This window comes from Macrobrachium rosenbergii, chromosome 2 (assembly GCF_040412425.1).
Source record: "Macrobrachium rosenbergii isolate ZJJX-2024 chromosome 2, ASM4041242v1, whole genome shotgun sequence".
Lineage (NCBI taxonomy): Eukaryota > Metazoa > Arthropoda > Malacostraca > Decapoda > Palaemonidae > Macrobrachium > Macrobrachium rosenbergii.
This window is the reverse complement of record NC_089742.1, coordinates 11,481,061-11,494,630: the sequence shown is the minus strand read 5'-3', so window position 1 is coordinate 11,494,630 and position 13,570 is coordinate 11,481,061. Positions and strand designations below refer to the sequence as shown.

At 35.4% G+C, this 13,570-nt stretch overlaps 1 protein-coding gene and 1 pseudogene across 1 annotated transcript in view; both read right to left on the bottom strand.

The window, feature by feature from the left end:
* Positions 1-2,248: 2,248 nt before the first annotated feature.
* LOC136849517 (uncharacterized) overlaps positions 2,249-13,570 on the bottom strand; it is a 57,874-nt gene continuing 46,552 nt past the window's right edge. Inside the window, exons 7-8 of the mRNA XM_067122861.1 lie at positions 3,407-3,489; positions 2,249-3,088 (exon numbers count right to left, since the gene is read on the bottom strand). The gene's annotated coding sequence lies outside the window, so the exon portion shown is untranslated. The remainder of the gene's footprint in view (positions 3,089-3,406; positions 3,490-13,570) is intronic.
* LOC136842416 (uncharacterized) lies at positions 9,793-12,092 on the bottom strand (annotated as a pseudogene).

Genomic DNA, 13,570 nt, shown 5'->3' with positions numbered 1-13,570 from the left:
CCACCACACATTATCGAGAGGGCTATTAATAAAGCAAATAAAATATACTACAGAGGTCCCACTCACAACAGACAAATAGATTTTCAACAACAAATAAAGCTTCCATACGATGAAAACATCCAAAAAGGCCACCGAGCAACTCAGTTCTGATAATCCTTTCATTTTCCATTATCCCAAATCCATCGGGAGTTCACTCGTTAACGTATACTTAAATACCAAAAGGGAAGAAGCCGGGTTTACAAGATACCGTGTAGTAATTGTCATGACATTTATGTAGCGAGACAGGTAGATCGCTCTCGCAAAGAATAACAGAGCACAAAAGATCAGTACGTTACGCTTCGGAGAGTTCAGGAATTTTCCTACATATTAGAAATACAGGGCATGTCATTAACTGGAGTGGGGCGGAGTTGGTTTCAAGAGTAGCTGTCCGTACAAAAGAAAGATGCTGGAATCTGCTATCATCAATCAAACCAACAATATGAACCTGTCAGGAGGACATTGGAAATCGGACGCCATTGACACCTTAATCCTCGCACCCTTTTGAAGAAGATGACCCAAGAAACGCGACCGCCAGATCCATCGCCAAACGGGAGCTAATGAGGCCAAAACCACTGGGAATTTGGTCAATCTCCTCCTTCTTAAGAAACGCCACCTCCTTAACATCAGGCCCTAAGGCCACACCTTCATGTTTTTGTATATATACCATTGTAACTTTCACCTGTCCATATTCTACCAGTGAACAGGGCACAGAAACAAGTGCCCGAAATATATGGTTTCAACGTTTAAATAGTGTTTTATGGGCCTTCTTATTTTCATATATATATATATGTATGTATGTATATATATGTATATATATATATATATATATATATATATATATATATATATATATATATATATATATATATATATATATATATATATATAAAAGAACAAATTTCAAATGCACTACATCAGAGCGAAGCAAGAAACCCCCCAGACCAATGACGTAGCTGATAACGTCACAGAAGGAATGATGCCATTTGCATGAAGCGCTCACAAATCTGCAGAGGCAGCATGCTACCCATTCAAGCTGACAATAAAGTTAACAATAAAATAAAACAAACAAAAATTATAACACTTACGTGCATTTCTGCTTAACAGTGCGTGAATTCTCTCACCCAAAGAAAGAGAGAGAGAGAGAGAGAGAGAGAGAGAGAGAGAGAGAGAGAGAGAGAGAGAAAGGATAACACTCGCACACGTATTTTCGCATGTTTTAACAAGCACAAGCAGTCAAGATCCCGAAATTACTTCACATTATACATCCCACATGTGCCTAAACACTACCCAATGTGAATTAACGCCCTATTAATCCCCTAATAACAACTTGCTTCTTGAGACACATTATTAACACATGTAAAGATTTAGAACCCAAGAAAAAAGACTGACTCATCAGAGTCACTTGACAACAGCTGCCTAGTCTGAATCGCTGACCGCAACAAAATCCTATTCTGAGATGCCAATACTAGAATTACTAAAATGTGTCTCTTCGAAAGTGCATCCCTAACTAACTAATGATCTATATAAGTCTAACATCGCTGTCAACCACCGTTAACCGCCCAGGTTCATGGGTCGTCTTTATATTGATGTATCTGTTTTAAGAACAGAGTTTAGCATCTCACCTTCCTAGAGATGTTCCTGGTACACTCTAAAAAAATTAAGGGTATAAAAGGGGTAGAAAAAGGGTATTTCTAGTGGTTAAAATAGCATACCTATCGGGGTATATAAGAACTATAATATACCCTTTACAATATACCCCCATATCATGGGTATAACATATACTTGAGATACCCTTACTTGGGGTGTATCATGAGGTAAAGAATACCCTTTTGCAGGGTATTCTGTACGACAATATATACCGTGTGTATATTAATTATATAATTAATATATTAATCCATTACACCATTATGTGTAGTTATAGCGTACATAAAATCATAAGGTCAATGATTTTAAAAGTTTGGTTTATCAATTTATTATTTTTATTGCACTTGAAAATCAAAAGTATATATATATTGCTATATGCGTATATGTCTATGTAATATATATATATATATATATATATATATATATATATATATATATATATACAGTGTCTATATATACATATATATATATATAGTGTATATATATACATATACATATATATATATATATATATATATATATATATATATATATATATATATATATATATATATATATATATAATTATATATTATAATTTTGAAGCATGCAGTACTTGACAATTATATTGTTGCCAAAAGTCACTTGATTACACATTTGCAGTTATAATATATACTGAGGCTAGAGGACTGCAATTTAGTATATTTGATGATTGGAGGCTGTATGATCAGCATACCAATTTGCAGCCCTCTAGCCTCAGTAGTTTTCAAGATCTGAGGGCGGGCAGGAAAAGTGCGGACGGACAGACAAATTGCCATCTCGGTAGTTTTCATTTACAAAAAACAAAGTCAGTATTAACATAATACAATAATAATTTTATAATGTAAAATTATTATTGTATTATGTTAATATTAGAAAAATTGTACCCTTATCAAAATAAAATTGTGGATAAACCACACTTGACATTACTCTTACTAATATTTCACTTTCTAAACTATTCCCTACCATGGTTAGCTAGCTAACTGCCCTCACTCTTCTTTCACCCATCTTACCTATCAGCTAAAAAAAAAAAAAAAAAAAAAAAGTCAGTATAATATGCATATTATCATCTATTTTAAATTCATAACATAAGGAAAAGCAACCACATATAGACTCATTATTATGCCCCCATGCCAATTTTTTTTGCCCATGTACAAACAGAAGGGGGTAATTTGCAGTTATGTTGAAGTATATATGATTCCAAGAATAACAAAGTTTTTTCAATTGGTTTTGGATATTCCAATGAAAATACAAAATATGAATGAAACATTGATTCAAAAACATTTGTAAACTTGGGGTTTTTCCTAGAAAAAACAGATCTGCTATTAATGTGAAGCTGGTATTCTCCTCCTTGACAGGTGAGGACTGGAGCTGGAGATTTTATATCCTGGAAAGGAGTATCAGAAACTGTGTAAACTGACCAGAGTTATATATACATTGGGAAAAGGTCATTTCAGCAAGATATTTTAATGCATTAATACTATTTAAGTGAATGCATTGGTTGACACCTTTTGACAGAGAAGCGTGCGGTGATATAAGTTAATATGAGGTAATCACTAGTTTTTGTTGCCTTTCTGGTCTAGCAGAAATAATTTTTAAGATGAAAGTATATTTCGACATGTTATATACACAAAATGACGACATATATGTATAATGCAGTATAGCAACAATAATAATACTATGCATTTTAATAACAGTGGGTTACCTCTTGTGAATGAACTAGAAGATATTCTTCATTCTCTTTAAAGAGTGATGGCAGAAGCTGCAAAGCAAACCGTACGCAGAAATCTGTGAAAAGAAAATATTTGTTAGTGTGTGTGTAATATATATATATATATATATATATATATATATATATATATATATATATATATATATATATATATATATATATATATATATATATATATATATATATATATATATATATATATATATATATATATATATATATATATATATATATATATATATATATATATATATAATATGAGGATCTGCAACCTCCTTTTTGAGAATTCTTTCGTCCGCTATCCTGCCAACTATCTTCAGCGACATCTAGGAGTTGCTGCAGTCCCTACACTCTACGCCATCTATTGACTGCTGAAGATATATGTTTTTTTAAAACCTCCAGTGGCATCACCTGAGATGTTAATCCATGGAATTTTGTATATTTACCCCAGTATTAGAATCCTTTTGTTAAAATTTAGTGTACTGGAGACGTAAATTATACGCCCAGAGTTGAGTCTGGTTTACTGCTTGCTTAAGTTTGGATTACTTCTTCATTACTATTGTTTGGAGCTAAGTGTTGTACGAGTATATAGTATGTAAGTACTTTATATATTATATTTAAGACCTTTTACCTGCTGTGTTTTCTACATCCCGATTGCAGTGTATTTTGTTTGAAAAAGTATATTATCATCTTATACTTGGTACCATCTTAATATTTAGCTGTGAAGTGTGTGAAAATCACTGAATATTTTTTTTTTTATGTGCCGTTCTTGAATCAGTGATTGTGAGACAAGACATTTGCCGTAACATCTGGCATCAGGTTAAATTAAGGAAGAGTGATTAAAAGTAAGGAACGTCACAATATATATATATATATATATATATATATATATATATATATATATATATATATATATATATATATATATATATATATATATTTATATATTTATATTTATATTTATATTTATATTTTATATTTATATTTATATTTATATTTATATTTATATATTTAATATATATTATATTATATATATATTAAATATATATTAAATATATAATATATATATATATATATATATATATATATATATATATATATATATATATATATATATATATATATATATATATATATATATATATATATATATATATATATATATATATATTTATATTTATATTTATATTTATATTTTTATTTTTATATTTATATTTATATTTATATTTATATTTATATTTATATTTATATTTATATTTATATTTATATTTATATTTATATTTATATTTATATTTATATATATATATATATATATATATATATATATATATATATATATATATATATATATATATATATATATATATATATTTATATTGATATTTATATTTATATATATACATATATATATATATATATATATATATATATATATATATATATATATATATATATATATATATATATATATATATATATATATATATATATATATATATATATATATATATATATATATATATATATATATATATATATATATATATATATATATTTTTATATTTATATTTATATATATATATATATATATATATATATATATATATATATATATATATATATATATATATATATATATTTAATATATATTATATATTATATATATATTAAATATATATATATATATATATATATATATATTTAATATATATTATATATTATATATTATATATTATATATATAAAAGAAAGGAAAAAATATCATGCATAAAATACAGAGGAATATTAGCCTAAACGATATCTCAGGACGACTTTCAACCTGACAATATATATATATATATATATATATATATATATATATATATATATATATATATATATATATATATATATATACATATACATATACATATACATATACATATACACACACACACACACACATATATATATATATATATATATATATATATATATATATATATTTATTGTCAGGTTGAAAGTCGTCCTGAGATATCGTTTAGGCTAATATTCCTCTATTTTATGCATGATATTTTTCCTTTCTTTTTATATATATATATATATATATATATATATATATATATATATTATATATATATATATATATATATATATATATATATATAGGCCATCTTCAGGAGAAGTGGTTCTGCAAAAAGAATGATTAGTGGTAGCATGCAGACAGGCAGGTATTTATATCTGGTGGGGAAGTGAAAGGCCACACCATGGGTTTGTTTCAGCCAATCAAAATTCAGGATTCTCAGAAGTTCCCAGAAACGTTTTCAGCCAATGAAAATTCAGTACAGTATTTCCAAGAGAGCTGTTAGCCAATCAGAACGGTATATAGACAAATTCCTAACTTGAGCCACTGCTTGGGGTAGGATTTCTTCTACTAGATGGCAATGTTGACTCAAGCAGCTGTTGTATATTTATAGATGGTTATAAAGCATCTATAAAAATTGGCTGAAACCCATGGCCACTCACCTCCCCACCAGATATAAATACCTACCTGTCTGCTACTTCAAGTCAAACTTTTTCAGAACCACTTCTCCTGAAGATGGCCTATTGTTAGGTTGAATGTCTTGAGAAGAGTTTTGGAAACATACTTAGCCAACTTAATGGTGATTTTTGTGCCCTCACAAGGAAAATTGAGAAAACTTCATATAAAAAGAACAATGCTGAAAACTGCTGTAGACTTCATCAATAATTTATCCAGAATGGCCTCCTATCAATATATAAGTTTTTGGAACGCAACTTGGCATACTTCATCAACTCGACCAATGATGACTGTAACTTTGTTGAAATTACTCAAGAAGGCAGAAAATACCATGACGTTCAGCTTCCCCTAAGCTGAAATAATAAGCGTCACAAATTACTTATGCAATCTAGCTTTTTCTAAAAATATTTGTTTAATAGTATTAATGACAATTTCTATTCATCTACCTGCGCAAACTCTTGATAAATCCACAATCTACATCCCCCTCCAAAAAAACATCAAATAAGATGATAATGACAATGAAACACAAAAATTTCTTTCCCTTACAACTCGAAAATCTAAAGAGAGATGTCTTCCACAATTAAATTTGGATCGTTGATCTTCTTCCATCTGAAAGCAAATGTCCTCTCCATTTTTCTTGCAATCATAGCAAGATCAGGTGATCCTTTTTTTGCTGATTTATTACAGATCCAGGCGGCTTATATTGCGGCCGACTGACGCCGGGCCGTGAGAGACAATGGAATTGACTGTGACCTGAGGTCGAAACAATAAACAATAATATGCAGTGAACGAGTACGAATTACAATACGAAACATACAGAGACACAATATAGATACAGTCTTGATGCCTGTGAATGAAGAAACATGTGATACACAATGTGTGACATTCGTATAAATACCATAAAGTAAAAATGATTAAAATGCGTGACCTGGCACGTTTTAGGCGTGACTAATTTAGCTTGCAGAAAACGGGAAGTCACCAAAGAAAACAAGCTCAGCGGAGACTTAATTAATGGCGCCGCCGAAACACTATCCTGGCGCCGATGTGGTGACTTTACACATGTTTCAGATAGAATAGTCTATTCTTCATATCTCTTGAATGGCAGGAAGAGGCCCCTATTTCGAATCTTAAAACTCAATTTGTTGTGTAACTTGAGACTTTCAGAATTGCTCTATAGGCTATACTTGACTGTCTACTTTTTGTAGTTCATTTATGGTTTTCTTTCGAGTTTCATGACTTCCATGAACGATGGCATCGCTAATCCTTTCCAATACAGTTTTCCTATTTTCATCCTGCTACAGCTTATACTGATTTCTGCACTAGCCATATTTGCCTTTTCTGCTTTGCTTTAATTTGTGCCATTTTTATCCATTCTCTGAAGCTTCTCTCTTTCACGTTGCTGATCGTGTAAAGTCACCACATCGGCGCCAGCGTAGTGTTTAGGCGGCGCCATTAATTAAGTCTCCGCTGAGCAGGTTTTCTTTGGTGACTTCCCATTTTCTTCAAGCTCAATTAGTCACGCCTAAAACGTGCCAGGTCGCATTTTTAATCATTTTTACTTTATGCGTATTTATACAAATGTCACACATTGTGTATCACATGTTTCTTCATTCACAGGCATCAAGACTGTATCCATATTGTAGTTCTGTATGTTTTGTATTGTAATTTGTACTCGTTCACTGCATATTATTGTATATTGTTTCGACCTCAGGTCACAGTCAATTCCATTGTCTCTCGCGGGTCGGGCGTCAGTCGGCCGCTATATAAACTGCCTGGATCTGTAATAAAGTAGCAGTAACTTTTACCTGCTCGTTTCTTTGACACTTTACAGTGGTGACCCGAGTATCCCGAGCCATTAGCGACTGACACGGCGACCTAGTCTTGGCTCCAGGATTTCTCCAAAACGCTCTTAGCAGCTAAACACGGCGCTGTAACCAGCGCTTGAGCGTGCCCATGACTCGTCGGGCGCACCCACCAGTGTCACTAGCGGGACCACACGGGCGCACTAAAAGTGCGTACTGACGCGAGTACCCCACTCCAGTAAGGGGTCAAAGGAGCGAGCATGGACGCCGATATCCTCCTTCATGCAGTTAAACGCGACCCCGCGAACTCGGAGGTTTACCTACCTCCCATCACACCGCGCCCGCCCCTGCATCGAGGCCCTCCCGCAACTCCACACCAGCGCCCCGAACACCTGGCGGCCGGGCAACTGTCGCGGGCGCCCTCACCCCTAAAGCTGCCGCCGTTCACATAGAGCAACCCATCGAGGTGGCTGCGCAGGGTGGGAGAGCCACTTCAGAATCGCGGACCACGGACGAAATCCTACAGGCCGACATAGTGCTCAACGCCCTTCCGAGGACGGCCAAATAAACTCATCTCGCTGGTACCAAACACTCACCCTCACATACAGCACCACAAAAGTTCCTCCTCGAAGCTTGCTCCTGCCATCGCATGAGCGGCCGCCCGTGCTATCGACCTTGCCAATAATCCACGCCACGACCTCGAACCAAGAGACGCAGGGCATGGTCGGTAGATCTCCCCTGTCAACACCAGTCTCGGTGGCACAAACAAGCGGCAGGAGATAAGCCGCACGGGAAATTTTTCCTTCGCCTAACTCTCGGAAGTACGCAACCAGAGATCGCACCCTACACCATGCCTGTGAGGACCTCATAGAGCGGCACAACACCTCGCCAGACTCCGTCAAGGTTTCACAGCGGCTAAAACCGGCCACTCAGCGGTCGGCTCCGTCCAGCCTGAAGAGGACGAGAGAAGCAGCCAACGCCATCGCCAACAGACGTCCACGAACCACAGAGCGGTGGTCCCCGGCTTCTGTCGCTATTACAAGTGGTTCGAAAGGGCGCTCAAACTGCCTGGTCTCTTTCGTTCAACCGTTCAAAAAAAAAGCGGGGGGTGGCGGCGCCAGCAAGACAGGCGCCATGGCGGCCGAAGAACCCAGGGCCTCAAAAACAGTAGGTTTCTCGCCGATTAACCGTCTCGGCAGGATGATGCTGGTCGCACAGGAGCCTTCAAGTCGGTCTTCCCAGCATCCAGAGGACGCAATCCAGACACCAGACCCGGCCGCCTTCCCGCGGCGCCGCCAACCCAACCCTCATCCTCTCCTGTCGATCTCCACCAGCCCGCAGTTACTCCAGAGCGAGGACTTCATCGTGCCGCGGAGGAACCCCACTCCTGGGGCCGATTTTCTGGCGCACTTCGGCCTGCTGATCGACGTGGGGCGCAAGCGCCGCCTCGATACCGACTCTGCCGGTCTCCCGTTAACGGCGGGACCCAGACCCACCATCAGCGCGTCGCGCTTCCCACCAGTACGCACACCTTCTGTCGGAGTTCCCTGAGGTGTTTAAGCCCGAGCCGCCAAGTCCCCGGGGCCCCAGCCACCAGCATATACCACCATATGAGTGACAAAGGGCCCCGACACACGAAGTTCCGCAGGGCTTCCTCAGCGCCTTCAGGGCCCGAAAGCATTCGCGGAGATGGAACGGATGGGCATCTGCAGGAAGCCTCCAGTCCATGGGCCTCCTCCACATGGTGCAGAAACCGGACGGCTCCCTGGAGACCCTGCAGCGACTACAGACAGCTCAACATTGCAACGGAGCCCGACCACTACCCTCTGCCCAATATGCAAGACCTTACGGCCTCCAAGATGATAATGACAATGAAACTTACAAAATTTCTTTCCTTGGAACTGGAAAATCTAAGAGGATGTCTTCCACAGACAAATTTGGATCGTTGATCTTCTTCCATCTGAAAGCAAATGTCCTCTCCATTTTTCTTGCAATCATAGCAAGATCAGGTGATCCTTTTTATATTCATTTTTAAAATATCTATGTGATGAGTGTCACTTCATCATCCCCAGGTCCTTCTAAATCAATCTGGAAAATAAATTAAAAAGTTTAAAGAGTGGTTATATGAAGTATCATTATCGTGAATAACTAACCATAATGTTAGCAACCAGAACTTCAAATGAGTGTGCCTGGAGTATGGAAACAACAAGACATATGAAAGTAAGACAGAATGAATGGCCCTTGTCCCGTTACACCAAACAAATTATAAACTGACAAGACCAGAACTGGTTAGCCCCATTCTGTTAATTTTCAACTTCTTCCATTTTCTATCTTTTTTTCTTTCTCTTCTAATTTTCTTCTAAAATTACCCCCTTCCCCTCTGAACTATCCCGGCAACCAAACCGAATATAACCTTAATCATAAAATAAGCAGGCAGAATAGAAATAAAAAAATAGTACCTTAAGTTTCTGTCTTTTGACAGAAACCCCCTTTCTTCATCCACTGTTTCCCAACCCTCTTACGACCTCCTGTCCCTAGGCCCCAGTTTTTTTTTAGAATTTGCCCATCATTTGGTTCCAGCCTAATGGCATTCGAATATTTTTCATCATCGAAGGGACATCCTCCAACACTTCTGTTGAATAACACAGAACAAAATGCTCTTAGAATACATATGCTGTAGTTTAGTACAGTGCACATATGATACACTATATCTTAAAAGATAAACTTCTGTTGAATAACACAAAACAAAATGCTCTTAGAATACATATGCTGTAGTTTAGTACAGTGCACATATGATACACTATATCTTAAAAGATAAACTTACATTAGAAATATAAACCATGTGAGAGAATAAAGAGTTGTATAATTCCTTGATTCAACAGGTGAAATGCCAGATGGCTGTATTGTAATAATTACATACTGATTATTGACCTTTATGTATAAAACTGAATATGAAACAATAAATCGAGATAAGTTGGCCATGCCTAAACATTGCACAGTTAGTAACATGTAGAGATTTGTGAAAAAACCAGATAGATACAGTACTTCCAGTGATCAAACATCTCATGGGGTATAATGAAGTGTGTTGAGTGTTATGAATTACTTATGGCCCCACCGCTGAAACAAAACATGTATTACAGAATAGTTAATAACAAAAGTTAAAATATATTGGCACACAACGCAGCTATACTCCATACGCTAAATCTAGAAAGCTATTTACTTTGATCAAGTAAATAAAAATGGACAACAGACACAGGTGAGATGGACATCACATAGTGAACATTAATAACAGTGTACAAATTCTCACAGGGTCTCCAATGTGTGGATACCGCCTGAACAGGGCATTCAAGAGGTTTTGTATCCTTGTTTGACAGTGTCCTGAATAGAAACCTGATACAGGGACCCTTATATTATGAACAGGAAACAAGTCACAGAAAATCAAATATTGCCCTTCCAATATTGCAGGCTGTGTAGTATATAGATGCCTTATATTATTTTGCATTTATAAGCTGAGAGATTACAAAACTATAATGTTCAATAATATACTGAAATTTAATTAATATTGTTGCAGACAATAGCCTCAAGGGAGGCCCATAATATACCAGGGCATTTAAGGTATAAAAGCAATGAAATAGATAAAGAATGATGTACTCGTCTACACAATATGCTTTTTTACTAGATCATCTGTAAGCGCCATCTGATGAGTGCCCTTCTGTTTGAAGTCCCAGGCAGGTAATCCTGTGAACTTTTCCTTGTTTGTAAGATGGTCTTTATGCATGGTGAAAATAGAGGCAGTCTGAAATGTCAAAAATTAAATGAGGTGAGCATCAAGAGAAGGCCACTTGGTAATGAATACATTCAAAAAGCGTGCAGGGGCCCAGAAATAATGTGTTATAAAGAGCAGCAACTCACTTGTAATTCTGTAAATCATTCCAAAGTTCATCAGGGTTTTCATAATTTTTGGTTGGGTTATGGCTGAGACATTTCTCATCATCAGTGAACGACGCGTCTATTTGGGAAGTTGGTGATTGTTGTCCTGACTTACTACTCGGCATAGAGGTTATTCCTGACGTACTGCTTGTTGGGGTAGAAGTTATTTCTGATGAGTTTCCTGTCGGAGGTGACTGCGTTTCAGCTCCAGGTTTGGCATCCAGCTTTGAGGGAGATGAGCCCTTCAAAATAGCCTGCTCCCTTAAGTAAAGGAGCTGTTTTCCTATTGGAGGAATCAGCTCCCCAATCATCTTCTCATTAATGTCCAAAATGTCTTGCCCTTCCATTTCATTGTCTAATGAAATATAAATAATAACAATCTTTTTAAAGTTTGGTACAAAAATCCACATTATGAATTGCTTAAACTGTACATTACTGTTAAAAAAATGCACAAATAATAATTTTTCAGTTCCAAAGAGAGAAAAACGAATGCTTTATAATCTTACTTAAGGTATTGGAGGTACTTGTTGACAAAGAATATAGAATAAGCATATGTTACCTGATTTTTCTTGTAAATTCTATGTTTGTGACAGCTCTGTAAAGAATCAGGAGAACAATTTATCCAAACTGACTGAGGTTCAACTTCATATGCATGAGCAATCTCATTATACAACAGAGGTAAAAACAATTTTAGACAAAAATACCACTCATCTTCCAATAATACTAAGTGTTTGACTTGAAAACATGGAATTTCATCAATGCAACTAAAATATAGCAAGCATTTGAATTAATGTTATGAACTATGCCATCAACTTTCAGACAATTTAACTTTAACTGTGAATAAAATGGTTTACCAATCTTATCTTGAAGGGCAACTTTTAGAGATTTGTTGTTTACATCAATATATTTACTGCAGATTGTGGTTCCTTTCCTCTGACAAAAAACATGTAGATGCAAGTGCATGAGCAACTTTCATTTGATGTCTTTCAGTCAGTGTTTGAGTGACATTCTTAAAATTCTAGTATTTACAATAAGTTTTTAAAATATTGATGTTTAGCCTCAAAATTTTACCAACAAATTTCTCAAGGGTCCGAAATTTGTGATGGAAAGTGCATCATGAAATGATGTTTAGGTATATAAATTACCAGGACCAAATGTGCTCTTGAATTTTAGAAGATAGTAATTCAATTAAGCTGGCTAAAAATGGCAGAGAATCTTTTCAATAACTGACTGAATATAAAATCCATACATTGCCTCAGTGTTATGTAAACATCCCATGCTGCAGAGTACAGAGGTAAAAGACAACAAGCTGAGGCAGGATTAGAAAAGCTCTAACTTCTGTGAAGCCTTACCCACAATCTTGCAACCACCACTAAAAAAATTGTCAGAAAAGAATTAGGCTTATCACTGACAGGTAACCTGGTGTGAAGGGGAGGGATTCATTTAAATCTTTAACTGTAACAAGCTTCTCAGTATAAAGTTGTTTAAGAACAAGTTCAACTCTTGAGGGAATGATTCCTTCAAGACAGTCATGCATTATATCAGAAGAAATGCTTCAGGAACTTTGAAGTAACTTAATTGAGAGAATGCACATCTATGCTTAATGCCATATAGCTGCATCTGCTGCATCATCATCAATGAACTTGATTTGATTGGCATAGCAGCATTATTCCTTTCTCTAAGTTTAGATATGCATAATGTGTCCCTGAACTGAGAGTATTTTATACTAAAACAAAATCTACAAAAGGAGGTAAGTTCTGAATTAAAATGTGTCTGAAAACCAGCCACAGAATGGGAAGATAAATTATCTCCCAGCACAACCTCCAATACTGCTTCAAAAGTTTAAGTTTTTAGAGCCTGATTCATTACTCAATGCCATTTTCAAGAG